Genomic DNA, 15,395 nt, shown 5'->3' with positions numbered 1-15,395 from the left:
ATTACTTTGAGTCACAGGGCTCGTATGCCCTTCAGTGATAAATTTACAACGAAAGTCCTTCTCTCCCAGGAGGAATGGGGGGAAGGAAGGTTTCATTCACTATTCAGCACAGTACCCAGGGCAAGGAACTATGATGTGCGATAGATTTACATTGCTAAATAAAATAGAAAGTTTTCTTGCAGTTTGGTGTTTTCCATCTATTGAGTAAACAATGGTCAGGAATAAGACAGGGATGTCCATTCTCGCCACTGTTATTCAACACAGTGTTGGAAGTCCTAGCCACAGAAATCAGACAACATAAAGAAATAAAAGGTATACAAACTGGCAAGAAAGACGTCAAACTTTATTTGCAGATTACATGATACTGTATACAGAAAACCCCAAAGACCCCACCCAAAAAATTAACCTTTTTTTTTTTTTTTTTAACAAATAGTGCTGTGTCTGTGAATGAACAGTGTTCAGGATGTAGAACAGCAGGAGACTTATTTAGAGAGGATGTTATTGGAGGGCCTTCTTGGGAAGGTGACTTAAGCTGAGATCTGGAAGATCTGATGGAGAAATCACTAGGTGAAAACAACTGCATATGGCTTAAATGAATCCATATAAGGAAGAGGAATGACATTGTCTACAGTGCCACCCTTGCAGATCAGTCAGTTAAGAACCATGACACATAGTTATTAGGTTTGATAACAAAAAGTTACCAAGTTGTTTTGGCAAAAGCAGTTTCCAATGAGTAGAAGAGAACAAAATTCAAATTTCTCAGAATTGAGTAATGAATGAAGGTTGATAGTAGGGAAAGGAAAGCCATGAATACAGCAAATACCAAAAACAATTTATTTAGCCAATTTCATGTTGTTGGATGATTGAAATACTTGACAACCCCAATTGTAAGTTAATAACAATATTACATTGTAAATTATTATAAGGGAGTATTACACAACCATTAAAAGTGATGAGTTTTGGGATGAGCACTGGGTGTTGTATGGAAACCAATTTGACAATAAATTTCATATATTGAAAGGAAAATAAATAAAAGTGATGTGAGAATAATATTTAATGATATATGAAAAAGCTCACTAACTTATAAATTGAAAAGTAGGAGATAATATTGGATATACAAAAAATTGGATATATAAAAAATATATGTGATGATAACACATCTCCCTATGAATATATATAAATAGATGTGTCAAAATTGGTTGTAATAATAATATATTATGTCAATATATGTTTATATATATAAATATAACTGCAAGAGTTTATATTCATTGAATATAAACAGGAGTTACATAAATATAAACAGGTGTTATCTCTGTGTGATAGTTTCATTTACATTAATATTTTTACAATAAATTACTTTTCTAATAACAATTTAAAAATCACACATTGTAAATAAAGTATAATAAGCTCTAAAATTACATAGACTTGGGTTCAAATCTATGTCCTGCTATTCACTAACTTCTCTCCAAGTGGAATTATAATAGATTCCTTATAAGGTGTGTAAGAAGATCATGTTGACAATGTATGAAAACTTTAACACTTTAAAACATAATTATACTTTCAATAATTTATTGCTACAGACTGAATGTTTGTGTCTCTCTCAAATTCATATGCTGAAACCTAATCCCCAGTGTGATGGTATTTGAGTGTGGGGTTTTGGGAAGGTAATTAAGTCACGAGGGTAGAACCCTCATGAATTAGATAAGTGCCTTCAGAAAATTCCTGGCCCATTGTACTATATGAGGACCCAGCAAGAATATGAGTTTCTGTGTAGGAAGTAGGATCTCACTAGACACCAGATCTTCTGGCATCTTGATCTTGGACTTCACAGCCTCCAGAACTATGGGAAATATTTTTTGTTTGTTTGTAAGTCACTTGGACTTTGGTATATAATATTTATTTTTATTTTATATATATTATCATATATAAATATATTTTTATACTTATAAAAGATATATATTCAGTTCAGTATATAAACAGAACAACAATGCAATAAACTAGGGAAAGGCAATAGAATTTTTAGTGAATAGAATTATTGGTTAAGCTAGTGGGTATAATATATAACATTAGTGAGTCTGTATTGCCTTATATTTTTAGAATAAAAATAGTAATTTTTGTTAAGAGCAAATCTTTGTTATCCAGAATATATATCCTTTGAAAATTTTCTGTGTTAAGTATTTCCAGAAGATATCCTGTCATCATTGACAACATGCTTATGTATCCTATAGAAACCAGATGTGATCCATTGAGATGTTCAAGGGATAGTTGTGCTTCTGGAATTCATAGAATAGAAGAACTCTAAAAGGTTAATGCAGTACAATGTAGACAGCACTTCTAAATTGGGACCACAAAAAAATGAAAAGTGGTTTTCTTATATGACCTTATAAAAGCAGAGCCAGATCATTCAGTTTTTAAGATTAGGTTGGAAGATAAACCAACTCTTTTTCTTCTCATGAATACACTTGTGTAGGTTTTGTAGTAAAATTTATTCCTTTCTTAAAAGTAATGGCAAAAAGGAAATAAAGGTTTCTATACCTAGGGTTAATACAAAATTGCAACTCAGATGAAATTTCTCTTTCATGTACCCTCTAATATAAATCCAGGTTCATAAATTTCAGCTTTTTGTTTTGGCATTCTATAAAAATGATCATTCAAGTTGAGTTTAGTAAATGTCTATTTATTTACATAAAAAGCTGTACATACCAGACATGTGCATTAATTATCTTTTATTATAATATTTATTACTGTCCAACAATTATGATATCTGGATACACAGAGGAACATGTTGACAGACACAGTCCCTACCCTTAAGGTAGTTGTAGTTTATGATAACATGGATGAGAAGAGCCACATAAAGAGTATTGGGGAAAATAATACCAACATCTAATAAGAAACTTAAAAATAATAAACTGATATTTTGGTGCATTTTGGAAAAAATCAGCAAAATAATTACAGGTGTATATTTAAACAGGTTTAAAAAATTGTTACTTATGTTCCTGGGGAGAAATTAAAGGAAAATATAAGACCATAGTGATAACTTGAATAGTGAAAGGAAATAAATCAGAGAGAGCCAAGGGGTAGATACGCTTGATATCAGAGAGATTTCTGGCAGTACAGTGATGAGTTTTATCCATCAGGAATATAATTAGATTACATATCAACTATGAAAATACAGTTATATGATGAAGTCATTAGTAAGCAATAATAGCTTCATAACAGGACTGGTAAGATGGCAGGAAGCAATATGGACAAAGTATCTGGTATTATTTAAAAGATATTTCTTTTATGTCAGACAATTCTAGTACTGGTTTGCCTACTTATCGTAACTTAATCTCTAAGTTTACATTTTCTTTTCTGTAAAATACAGATAGTAAACCCTTTCTGTTATGCCAGCAGTAATGGCTTATGGTTTTGGATTGACCATCAAGTTCACGAGACAAATATCTTTTAACCAGCACCAATATTTTTTTCCTTTGGATTTAAGGAAGGGAGAGGAAGGAAATAGCACAGCACACAAAGCAACACCATAGCATAGGCCATGTATTCTGCATTCTGCATTCTGCATGATATGCCAGTCATTCCATACCTGGGACAATGTAATCATGAGATAAGATGCTAGACAACCTAGGTTTAGGGGAGTAATCAGCACTGCAATCCCTTTCGCTTTTTTCCTAATTAGGCAAGCCGTTGCCTCAGGTGCTCATAATTGACCCCAATCTTCAAAAAAGTTGCTTTTTATCAATATAGATTATTCATTATTTGCTCTGGACAATAAAACAAGTACTTCGTTTGATACATAGTTCTTGGCTGGATTCTCACCTTCTATCTGGTGTCCTATTTTTGTATTAATTTTGTGAACTCTATTACTAGGAGACTTGCCCAAGGGTCACATTCTCAGGCACCCCTAAAGATAAAGCCACAGATATGGCTCTTAACTTTTCCCTTCCAGCGTCACCATATGGATTGCATGAGGGTTTAATGAAGTTCTATAATTTTAATGCGTAGCACAGTGTATGACACAGAGTGGGAATAAATATAAGTTAACGATTATCCTTATTAGTAAGGCTCGACATCTAAGATTGGTACTTAGTTCTAAGGTTTTATCTCACCAGGTTCTGTTCCGGATATGAAATCTACATCACTGGGTTATCAGTACTGCTACCACCACCATTACTACTGAACACACACACTTTTTAATTTTTCCTTTAGTAATTACATTTGGAAGAAAATTTTTCATCACTTTCTAATCAAGACACTTGATTTTCAGAGTGCCTGGGTGGCTCAGTCGGTTGCGTCCGACTTCGGCTCGGGTCATGATTCCGCAGTTCGTGGGTTCAAGCCCTGCGTCGGGCTCTGTGCTGACAGCTCAGAGCCTGGAGCCTGCTTCGGATTCTTTGCCTCCCTTTCTCCCTCTCTCTCTGCCTTTCCCCTGCATGCTCTCTGTCTCCCAAAAATAAATAAATATAAAAAAAATACTTGATTTTTCCTTTATTTCTATTTTTATTACTAAATGGACACTTAGGTATATATGTAAGTAGCTATTATGGAGAAATAATTAGGTTATAATATCAAAACTATGTTTATTTTATAGCACTGGACTTAATTCTGTGTCTCCACTCAGGTGAAGTTGCTTAAGATCTTTTTTCTGTCTTCAGCACATTACTGAAATAATTGTCAAAGTTTAGTGAAATTTGTAAATAGAAATTGATGTTCTATAGCATTAATTTATATACACACTTACCCTTTAGTGTCATAGCTCTTGAAGCAAAGCAGACGGGGAGGTGAAAGCATTTTGCATTATTAGTCTTCAGAGGACTATAGAAGTAGAGCAAGGAAGGGAAGCAAATAAAGTTGCTCTGGTTTTTTTTCAGGGCTGCTTTTCTCCTATGACTTCCTGAATCCATAAAATAAAAAAATATCACACTTTTGAGTATCTGCAGGTCCTCTGACCCTAGGCAATCTTATTTTTAAGATTTTAGAGAGTTTAGGAGAAAGTTGTTAGAAGAATTTTATTTTTAGTTATGACATTGTTTCTTGTTTCTCTTCCATTTCTGCCGTTTCTTTTGCCCATGAGCTCTTCTTATTTCTAATTTAGTCTGATAGTATTAGAACTTACAACCAACCAGTTCAATTTAGAAAAAACCCATGGGGATGGTATAAACAAAGTTTTAGAAAAGTATGACAATAATCATCAACCCAAATGAACCCAATTCTCCTGTCATATTCTATCAGTACCTAAATGTGTTTTATAAAGGATGCTTCTTTCCCTGGGAGTAAAAACTCTTCTCTACGATACTTTTTTTTTTTTTTTTAAATAATCTATGAATTTCAATAGGGGAGAATAAATGTTTTTAAAAATTGCTTTTAAAAGGAAATGTGCCAGGAGATCAACAGGGGCAACTCTTTTCAATGAATCTGTGCTTACATGATATGACAGTTTATTTCCCAGCAAGAGTTAGGGCATTTAGATGTTTAGTAACAGATAATGCATTACCTTCCCAGTGAGTTCAGGACTTAATCAGGACTTAATCACGTGCTAGTGAATGCAGGCTTAATAGTAATATATACTGAGGCCTTAGCATCTCAGGCTGGGTGAAAAAAGGAGGAAGTAAATATCCAGCCTTGATGGGGGCAGAAATATGAATACAGTTACAGAGCTAAGTCTTGCAGTAATTATCTGCATATTATCTGAATGGCCCGGTAAAGTTATGGATATGGAAATTGTGGCTAAATGATAGAGCCTTATGCTTCACCCAGGTTCAGCAACATGATAAGTCTAGCTGCCACCAGCGGTGTCCTGGTCCAGGTGATCTGCCCACTGTGGAAGAATTCTGGCCATTGTTTGGGTTTGGGGTGAGGCTGTACAGTGGTGCCATTCAGCATCTTAAGGTGACAGCAAAGGTTAAGGAAAACGAGATATCAGTACCAAGCAAAGAAGGTGTTCAGGTGAATATTCCTTCGCTATTTGAGAGGTGGTATTGAAATCAAAATTGGAGGTAGGATCACGGGTTTGTGTATATTAGCTCATTCCTGCTGAGAAGTTGGTGTAGTCTGTGGCTGTACTGGACTGACGTCATATACTGTGTGTACTCTGAGAAATCAGTTATGATTCTCGTAGAATTGTAGGCAGAGGAGACTGGAGACAAGTCTTTTTCACACCACTCATGGCCATGCTTCCATGAGATCCTTACGAACCCTTGGAACACAGTAGCAAGATGAGTAATTTTAGGAAAAGATAGCTAGAATATGTAAGCATCAATTTTATAGCTCTTCAAATAAGCTTGATTTAATCAAGTTATTTTACATTAGAAATCCAGCCAACACGGGCACCTGGGTGGCTCAGTCGGTTTAAGTGTCCAACTCTTGGTTTGGGCTCAGGTCATGATCTCACATTTCATGAGCTCAAGCCCCACCTTGGGCTCTGTGCTGACATTGCAGAGCCTGCTTGGGATTCTCTCCTCCCTCTCTGTCTGCCCCCTTGCTCTCTCTCTCAAAATAAATAAATAACTTAAAAAAATACAGCCAAAAAGTGTCCTAACCTATTGGTGCCCAATTTGTTTTGTAAGCAGCAGAGCAGTTCATGATATGAGCTGCTTCAGTGGTTTTCTATACTTGACAGTCATTTTGTAAAATCTTCTCTCTTCCTTCAAATACAAAGAAGACTAAGATTCTCACTGCAGAAACTCTAGGCTTCCTTGATCTGACATGTTTAGAGACTATTCAGATGATAATGTGGGTGAGCTTCTGATCTTGAGAAGATGATGTGTGCGGTTTAATTGAGATTATAGGTTTATCACCTTGTTTGTAACTTGCTTCCGCTTAAATTTGCAGACAGATGACATTTTAGACTCTACAGTAAACATTTATACCGCATTACACTGTACTTTGTTAAAATGAATTAGATCAATTATTTAATGGAAATTATCTCCAGTTTTAGGCTATCCCTCCACTTTCCCACTTTTTCAATGTTAGAAAACTTCTGTGGTACATGTAACATACTCTTCAGTAGTCTATGTCTCAATTCCCAAACTCTGGTGTCAGAATCACCTGCAATGTTTCTTTAAAAAACTGATGCCTTTGTTGAACCCTAGACCTATTTCACTAGGTGACTCTGCTCTAATGTAAAGTTTAGGATTCAGCTAGTTGTGGATCCATTCCTCACCCCAGCAGTTCTTTACTTTACAGTTGAATATAGATATGTGCAGTCAATATTCAGCAAGTATTTATTGTCTACTGTGTGCTAGAGAGTCTATTAGGTACCAGTGATCCAAAATGAATAAGACATATTTTGTCTTTAAGAAGTATATCATACAGGGGCACCGGGGTGGTTCAGTTAGTCAAGCCTCCAACTGTTGATTTCAGCTCAGGTCGTGATCTCATAATTTGTGGGTTTGAGCCCCATGTGGGGCTCTGTGCTGACAGTGCAGAGCCTGTTTGGGATCCTCTCTCTCCCTATGTCTGTCTGCCCCTTCCCTGCTCTTTCTGTCTCTCAAAAATAAAATAAACTTAAAAAAATGTGTACAATACATGGGAGATAGAGCTCTAAAGCACATAACAATGTGATATATAGTCCACCAGATAAATACAAAATGCAACAGGAACAAAGGGAAAAAAATAGTCACTTCCCTCAGGAGAGAAGAGGAGGGTATGTTAGTCACAGAAGATGTGGCATGTGAGCTGTGTTGAAGCAAGTTCTCAGAGAAGTAGACAAATGTCTTAAAGAAAAATAAATATCCTTGTGCACTCACAAAGAATGAGAAGTTCTGGTGGCTGGAGCCTACCATGTATAAGCGGAAATCCTGGGTCTTTTTTTTTTTTAAAAAAAATAAAAAAAAAAATTTTTTTTTTTAACGTTTATTTATTTTTGAGACAGAGAGAGACAGAGCATGAACGGGGGAGGGGCAGAGAGAGAGGGAGACACAGAATCGGAAGCAGGCTCCAGGCTCTGAGCCATCGGCCCAGAGCCCGACGCGGGGCTCGAACTCACGGACTGTGAGATCGTGACCTGAGCTGAAGTTGGACGCTTAACCGACTGAGCCACCCAGGCGCCCCCGGAAATCCTGGGTCTTAATTGAAAAGGGCTTTGTGAATTATGGTAAGGATACTTTCATACCTATAGGTGATGAGAAATACTGAAAGATTTTTTTTTTTTAATACTGAAAGATTAAAAAAAATTTTTTTTAATGTTTATTTATTTTTGAGACAATGTGAGAGACAGAGTGCTAGCAGAGGAGGGACAGACAGAGGGAGACACGGAATCCCAAGCAGGCTCCAGGCTCTGAGCTGTCAGCCCAGGGCCCGACATGGGGGCTCGAACTCACAAACCGAATGGTGAGGTCATGACCTGAGCCGAAGTCGGACACTTAACCGACTGAGTTGCTCAGGTGCCCCAATACTGAAAGATTTTGAGGAAAGTAGTGATATGACCAGATGGAGGTCTGTAGCTGCTTATGTGTGAAAAGGAAAGTAATCTTTTGAAAGGAAGTCTGCCTTAATATCTCCACTGCACCAAAACAACAAAATAACATTGGTTTTTGCGAATGAATTATACAATGTAAAATAATTGGCTTTGATTTTTTAAATGGAATTGATTGGATAAATGCTATCCGGGATACCCAATCAAATATTCCAGTGATCTTGCTATTGGTAACGTTCCAACTGACACAAATTCTGTTTTTATATAGACTTAAAAAAATGCAGGTATTCGGTACATAAACATTTGAAGAAATGGCGTTATTTTTAAATTCTCCTTTTTTCTATTTGAATTTTCTGCGTGTACATGGGATACTTAAATGCAGCGGAGCTGTGACAGCCACAAGTGATGTCACACAAGACACCCAAGTGGCCTAGTCCCGTGTTTGTCCTTCATCATCTCGGAGTTCTTGTTCAATCTTCAGGGACAGAGGAGAAATGAAAAAAGCCTAAGGACAGGCCAAGGAGATTCACTGACTATTTATAGAATAACCTTCTGTTGGTTGGAGAGAATCAGCTCTTCAAAGAGAGGGAGCTAAAGCTTTGTGTGTGTGTGTTTAATAGAAACAGCAGCATTGTGAAAAATAAGGAGACAACTCCTAAATCAAAGGAATACTTTGCAATTCTAAAAGAAGAATATAGGGGACAAGTGTAAAATTTTAACAGTGAGCTAAAGTGAAAGGATTTTTAGTGTCATGTGTTTTATTGTTCTCTTGGGATGTTATATTTTGAGAATATTAGGCAAGTTTTGTTGCTTCCCCAAGACCTGCCCAAACAGTAAAATATTACAAAGTTAACATCACTTTTGCACCTTGAACGTCAGCTGTAGACCACAGGTGAATTATTTGTAAGTGCAAAATCTAATAAATGTTGTTGTGCAGTGGCTTTAAGATAATTATACTATTAAAATAATATTTAAAATAACTTTTAAAATTACACTCTCGTGGCTCGTAAGCCTTGCCCAATTTAAACATCGAATTGTGAGAAATATGTTTTCCTTTTTTGTTTGGAACCAATTTCATGGAGTTGTAGTCTTTTGCAACACTTTTATTATATAACCAGGCCCAGAAGATCCCCATCCCCCATCTTTTCACTGTAATGTTTTCTTCCCATTTTATTCCAGAAGATGCCAAGGCAGTCTCCTGGTGGGTTACCTTGGCAACCTCATGTGTCATGTTTTAGAATGTCCCAGGGCTGCAGTTTTATTTCCATTTGCATGCACTTCAGTCAGCTAACTGTAAATTTAAAAGGCCTGTTGTAGAATCAATCTTTTTTTTTTCTTGAATGAATAACAGATAATTAGGATTACTGTTCAATAAAATCCACTTATATTTAGTACAGTTGTTAGGAAATCTTGGGCTGCTCTTACCTCAAGGCATGATATTTTTCACATGGCACTTCATAAACTGATGCTGTAATGCCACATAATAGAACATACAGTGTATTATATACATAATATAATACTCAGTGTGACTGCTTGATCTCATCTTTGAAAAGCATGTCACTTTCCAATCTCTTGATGACAACTATACAAGGCTCTCCTCAGCGGAGCTTTGGACATGTCAATCAGGGTAAGACTGCAGTGACTCATGATTCTTTTATTATACCAAGTTATACATTTCAAACAGCCTCAATCAAACAAATACTAAAAATACATCATTTAATATATCGGAAGAGTCACATCTTTTTAGCAATATCATTTAAAAGTTAGTGACATATTTGCTTTTTTATATGCTTAAAATTCTTTTAAACATATTTTTGTAGAAAATGCCTTACACTTTGCATTAATCTTCAAACATAGACTTTGGCAGTTTTATAAAAAGCAAGAGATATAGAAGGCCTGATGTTTGAGCTAAGTTGTATATAAAGGTAATTGCAAAGCTGAAATGAAAAGCAATTCTCTTTGAAACGCCAGTATTTATTAGGTATCAGAGTGGGAGTGATGGATTATTGTTTTTGCTCCAGGAAGAAAAGTACCATTGCACATACTCCACGGTCTGCAAGATATTTTGTGCTTCTCTATAAAGAATATAGGTATTCTATGATCACTCAGAACATTCTAGGAGGATATTCTGCTATGCAATAGTGACATTTTTCTGTTTGGCCCAGACTCATTGTTACCTTGAAATTAATAACCTTCTCTTTCAAAGAAAGGGTCTCGGAAGAGCTTTACTGAGTAATTTTGAGTGCTGCCATAAATTGAGCTATATTTCCCCTTTCATTCTTTAGGGGCATCACCTGAACATGCTTCAATATGTGCAGGGTAATTCAGGTGCTACTTTCTTTCACAGTGTTAGCTCCTAAGCTTGATTATCCTTAGCATGGTATTTTAGTTTCAGATTTGATGAAAAGAGTGGAAATAGATCATCTTTGTTCATGAATTTTCTATTTTCCAAAGTCTTCCCCATCCTAAGAGTATTAGGAGAATTTTCTAATACGGTGGTTCATTCATTAAGGATCCCTGTGTCTAAATATCATTCTTTGGTGAATATCCTTAAAGCAATATGGTTCTTTTTTTTTTTAGACATGAGTTTGTAACAGACCATTCAATAAATAACAGAGGCCTGGATAAGAGATGCTTTTTTTTTTTTTTAAAGTCCAAGGGGACTTTACCAACTACGTTGACATCTTATTGTTGTAAAAATCCTTTGCAGTAGCTAATGAGAAGACATTCTCATTATGGTGCCCAGACTAACTGTAACAGCATCATTCACTGTGTTCATAGGAAATAAACAAACAAAATTCAAATTTGCCTAATCCACATCTTGTTCTTAAAACACTATTAACATCTTTCCCAAACCTTAGTTGTTCATGACACCAGTGATTGCTTCCAATTTCTTTTTTTTTAGATTAGTAGTTTTTTAATGCTAATGTATCAAAGGCTGGTTGTTTCTCCTATGACCATAGTAAGGTTAGCTAGCACTGAATGGCTGTGGAATAGATTATCTCTGGCTCTGAGCAGCCATAACTGAGAGCATTGAGCAAATCTTCCAGTCAAGCATGATTTTTCATTTAAAATATATTTAGAGCACCTGAAATGCAGATGGATAAGTTAAACTCATCTTTTGCAATTTATGGCATATTGTTCATTAATACTGCTCCATGCAAAACTCCTCTCTTATTTCCACTATTTCTCTCTCTTGTTTTTTCACAACTTTATTGTGGCATAATTTACGTAAGACAAACTGCACCTATGTAAAGTGTACAATTTGATGAATTCTCACATATGAATACATCTATAAACCCAACATTACAATGAAGATAATAAACATCTCTATCAGCCCCAAAAGTTTCCTTTTGCCTTTTCTGTGATCTCTCCTTGTCTCTACTCTCCCAACCACAGATCTATTTTCTATGGCTATAGATTAGCTTGCAGTTTCTAGAGTTTTCTATAAATGGAATGATATAGTGTGCATTCATTTTTGTCTGGCTTCTTTCATGCAGAGAAATTATTTTGAAATCTATCCATGATATAGTGTGTATCAGTAGTTCCTTTCTTAAAAAAAATTTTATTTACTTACTTTGAGAGCGAGAGAGAGCATGAGTGAGCAGGGGAGGGGCAGAGAGAGAGAGGGGGGAGAGAGAATCCCAACAGGCTCTGCGCTAACAGCGTGGAGCCCTATGCGGGGCTGGACCTCACAAATCATAAGATCATTACCTGAGCCGCAATCAAGAGTTGGTGGCTTAAAGGACTGAGCCACCCAGGTACCTCAGTTCCTTCCTTTTATTACTGAGTAGTATGCCACTGTACAGAATTTGTTTATCAGTTCATCTGTTAATAGACATTTGAGTCATTTCCAGTTTTTGTCTGTTACAAATAAAGTTGTTATAAGCAATAACATATATCTTTGTGTGGACATAGGTTTCATTTTTCTTGTATAAATAGGTGTGGAAAGGCTGGGTCATATGGGAACTTTTTAAAGAGAGCATCAAACTGGTTTTGCAAAGTGGATATGCCCTTTTACAGCATCACTAGCTTTGTGCAAGAGTCCCATATTCTCACTGATACTTAGCCCAGCCAATTTTTTACTTGTCACTATTGTAATACATGTTTAGTGGTTCCCCATTGTGGCTTTAATTTGCATTTCCTAATGACTAATGATATTGAGTGTTTTTTCATGTTTTTTTTTTGCCAAATGAATACCTTCTTTGGCGAGGTGTCTGTTTAAGCCATTTCCCCATTTTCTACTGGATTTTCTTATTATTGAGTTTTAAAAGTTCTTTGTATATTCTAGATGCATGTTTTTTTTTTACCAGATACATGTTTTGAAAATATTTTCTCTCACTCTGGAGTAGGTCTTTCTATTTATGACACAGTGTCTTAGGAAAGCAAAATCTCCTTATTTTAATTAAGTCCAGTTTATCTTTTTTGTGTGTGTGTGGATAGTACTTTTGGTGTTATGTTTCAGAAATCTTTGCTTAACTCAAGGTCATAGAGGTTTCCTATTATTTTATTCTAGATGTTTTGTACTTTTAGGTTTTACATTTAGGGTTATAATCTATTTTGAATTAATTTTTATATGTGATACAATGTGTGAGTTGAGGTTCTTTTTATTTCTTTTCTTCTTTCTTTCTTTCTTTCTTTTTTTTTTTTTTTTTGAATAGCAATGCCCATTTGTTGAAAGACTATAATTTTCCATTGAGCTGACTTTCCATCTTTGTTGAATATCAATTACCCATATATGTGTAGGTGAATTTCTGGACTTTGTACATTCTATTCTACTCCATTGATCCACCATTTCTTTAAAAATTTTTTTTAGATTGTTCTTTTATTTGTTTCCCCTTTTGTCATATCTCCACTCCTATTTTCTTCAATCTGATATAGACTTCTTATTGTGTGTATGAGTGTGTATAACATATACATACATGTATATGTACACACATATTTGTACTATATCTTAAAATATATAGTTATTTTGTATAACATGTTTTAATTTACATAAATATTTTGTATATACCTTTATTCTATTTGATACTTTTTATAATTTTTGTAATATATTCAAAAATATTTCTATTCTCACTCATATTTCTCTTAGTAAATTTATCTAATGAATTGTGTCTAATTGCTCAGAATATCTGACAGTGAACATTCATTACATTCTGCTTATCTATTCCCAGAAGAATGGATATCTAGGATGCATATGTCTTCAACTTTCTGGAACTACATAACACACTACAATGAATATCCTTTTAGAAGCACCTTTGTGAAACTCTGAGAGGATTTCTCGACGTGTGGGGCCACTGGGACAGAATTTATATACATACTCCATTTGACTATATACTGAGCAACCATTTCCCTGTAAAACCAGAAAAATTTATATTCCAACCAGTTGTGCAAGAGGTTTCTTAGTTCTTTACATCCTTGACAACACACGGTGTTATACCACATCCAATTTTTTTCACTTCAATAGATGTAGAAGTATAATATCTTTTTAATTTGCATTTCTCAGATTGCTAGTAAATGTGAGCAACTCATTTACATGTAAACTACATGGGTTTCTCTTTCTGTGACTTGTCATAATTTTTTTAGTCAATTTTTCTATCACGTTTGCTATTCATTTGCAGTTTACTTGCAGAAGCTGCTATATTCTAGAATAATGTTCTATAGAACTTTCTGCAGTGATGGAAACGTTCTATATCTGTGCCATGTAATAGTACTAGCCACGTATGACTCTTGTGCACTTAGAATATGGCTGGTGGCAATGAGGAAGTAAATTTTGAATTTTATGTAATTCCCCTTAATTTACATTTAATTAGTCACTGATGGCTAGTGTCTACTGTGTGAAAGAATGCAGCTCCTGACATTGCTCCCTTGGCAATGTTGCAGACTTCAGTTAGCTTCTTTCTGGCTCCTATCTGTCTCCTACCTTTCTCTGTGGTCTTCGTCATTCAACAGAAACCTTCACTTTTGATCTATTTAAACACATTAAATTTTTGACTTATGGTTTTTAGCTTTAGCGTTTTATTTAATACATATTTTCCCTTGCTAAGGTCACAAAGATATTCTCCCACATTTTTTTTCCCTTATAGTATCAGTTAAATGATTCAGTCTTGTTTTCCTCTCTGTAATCATATAGAGTTTTCCATCCATAATCTATTAAATAATCTCTTTATAACTCATTGCTTTGTGAGTTATAAATAAGATAACCTTATTTATCATATATCAAAATTCTGTTTATGTCTTTCTAAGCTCTGTATTCTTTCCATTGGGTTATTTCTCTGTTGTGCTTATTCTGTATGCTTTTGTTACTACCGTTATGATATTTAAGTTTATTTATTTTGAGAGAGAGTGAGAGACCATGGATATGCATACACAAGCTGAGAAGGGGCAGAGAGGGAAAGAGAATTCCATGCAGGCTCGATTCTGCCCCTTGTGGGGTTCAATCTCATGAACCATGAGATCATGGCCTGAGCCAAAATCAAGAGTCCCCAGGCCTAACTGAATGAACCACCCAGGCACCCCTACAACGTATTTTAATAACCAATAGGACATATACCTGGTTTTTGGGTCACCTTTCTCAAAATTGCCTTGGCTTTATGTAATCTTCATCTTTTCCACAAACTTATTTTAAAACAGTAATCTTTATTTATGAAGGTATAATTTACATATAGTATGTAGCTCAATTAATACAAATATGCATAAAACCATGCCACTACCATCTAGATCAAAATGGAGAACATTTCCATCACCTCTAGAATCTTTACATGCCCCTTTATACTCAATATCACTGTATCTCTAGAGATATTCTGAATTCTATAATTATTGGTTACTGGGTATTGCTTTGGTTTGACTTTCTTCCATCCACGTGATATTTCTAAGATTTATTCATGTTACTGCATCAGTAAGTGTTTTCTTTTTACTGTCATATATTATTCCATTTTATGAATATACCGCCTTGTGTTTATCTAACTTCATGGCGATG

The sequence above is a fragment of the Panthera tigris genome, chromosome A2, assembly GCF_018350195.1.
Source record: "Panthera tigris isolate Pti1 chromosome A2, P.tigris_Pti1_mat1.1, whole genome shotgun sequence".
In the NCBI taxonomy this organism is placed as follows: domain Eukaryota; kingdom Metazoa; phylum Chordata; class Mammalia; order Carnivora; family Felidae; genus Panthera; species Panthera tigris.
The sequence above is the reverse complement of the archived record's forward strand: the minus strand, read 5'-3'. Positions refer to the sequence as shown.